We start from the raw sequence: 1,903 nt of genomic DNA, 5'->3' as shown, positions 1-1,903 counted from the left end.
TAAACAATTTCATTGCTATAGAAAAAAGATATGCTGCCGGTAATATGTCTATCCTACTTAAATAGAAAGTGCAATATTTTGTTATAATATTTGGCGCAAGTTTATACATTATTACATCCAAAAATAATATTCTTTTTATATCTAAGCTATATTAAAATATAAAGATACAAATAGCTATGCGAGTAGTTAGTAGTTGATGCTTTTTACTTAAATTGTCTTATACTTCATAATTTGTAATAATATAATTCTTGTCATCAATGATTCTTCGTTTTTACTTTGTATATATTATACTTCCAGGAAGATGCCGCTCTATAAATTGACTTACTTCCCAGTTACGGCATTGGCAGAACCAATCCGTTCTTCTTCAGCTATGCTAGTATTCCATTTGAAGATGAACGTATCAAAAAGGACGTCTGGCCAGAAATAAAGCCCTGTAAGCTTAAAATTTAAAGAAGTTCTGTTTCTTAAATCTCATCTTTCCTAATTTAACTAAAGTAGCTAAATAAAGTAGAACACAATTATGCAGAGTATAACAGAGATTATTGTTTACTCTCCATTGCTCTATAAGATATGTGGGAGAACAATAGGTATTGTTAAGGAGACAATGCCCTTTGTTTGCTGATAAATTATCAATAAATTAAATTATATCTTTCCAAAACAGATAACAGGAAGCTAGATATTTAAGAAGCATCATAATCTGTTTGTTCGATAGAATCTTTGATTCTATTAGTTGTATGTTTTTAGTGACTCCTTATGGCCTGCTTCCTATGCTCGTAGCTGATAGAAGGAAGGTTGCTCAGTCTACAGCTATTTGCCGTTACTTAGCCAAACAATATGACTTAACTGGAAAGACTGACTGGGCAAATCTTCATATTGATGCCACTGTTGATACTATTCATGATATTCGTCATAGTGAGTATCCAGTGCTGTTTTGCATAAATCTTATGAGAATCTTGATAACAGATAGTACATATCTGTTCAGGTATTTATTAGTTGAAATCCGATTTAATATTTGATTTAATCGAACGATACACGTATGTCAACAATACAAGACAAAGGATTAAAAAGGATTGTAATTCTATCTTCAGTATCATTTAAATTTCGCACAACACTGTATTCAAATTAGTATAACATTAGCGAAGAGTATTTAACTGAAAACAAATTTTCAGAAATTGCCGCCTTCCACTATGAGGAGGACGAGAAGGTCAAAGCTGCAAAACGCAAGGCTGCTGAAGAGACGCTGCCGTTCATTTTAGAACGTTTGGACCAGCAAGTGAAGGAAAATGACGGCTACTTCTACGATGGTACTCTCTCTTGGGCTGATTTAACATTCGTTGCTCTGCTCGATTATTTGAACTTTATGTACAAGTCTGATCTGATCGAGAATTACGAGAATCTGAAGCTGCTGGAGAAAAAGGTCCTCCTTCTGCCCAAGATCAAAAACTGGATTGAGAGACGCCCAGTTAGCGAATTCTAAACTTCACGATTGCTTATGGTTTTATAAGCGTTTAAAGATCGCGGTCTTAGTGTGTTGAGAGAATGAAGAACGAATCGTGTTGATGGAAGTTTGTATGGAATATACTGATTGCTTTTAACATTCATTAGTTCCAGTTATTACCGATATTTTTGTCATTTAGTTAGGGTTTTCCCTTTAGATTACGTTGTGATAGAGAACTATTATTTGTGTATTCCTACAGAAACATACGAACTATATAAACTGTTGACACGATGTTGTGCTTTTGTATTATAGAGATAATAATAAAACCATCAAACAATCATTAATTATGTTTTTTATTATATTAATTAAGAATTGAAGATTACCTGCTTGGTGATCATGATAATATCGTATTTTACAAATGTTGAACAAAAAAAATGTATGATTATTTTATTCTGTTAGGGAAGT

At 32.6% G+C, this 1,903-nt stretch overlaps 1 pseudogene; it reads left to right on the top strand.

Annotated features, from left to right (window-relative positions):
- The first annotated feature begins 301 nt into the window (after nucleotides 1-301).
- Nucleotides 302-1,571, top strand: LOC117214109 (annotated as a pseudogene).
- The last annotated feature ends 332 nt before the right edge of the window (nucleotides 1,572-1,903 follow it).

Source organism: Bombus bifarius, unplaced genomic scaffold (genome assembly GCF_011952205.1).
Source record: "Bombus bifarius isolate JDL3187 unplaced genomic scaffold, Bbif_JDL3187 scf7180000009156_frag, whole genome shotgun sequence".
In the NCBI taxonomy this organism is placed as follows: domain Eukaryota; kingdom Metazoa; phylum Arthropoda; class Insecta; order Hymenoptera; family Apidae; genus Bombus; species Bombus bifarius.
This window is presented reverse-complemented; position numbering and strand designations above follow the sequence as displayed.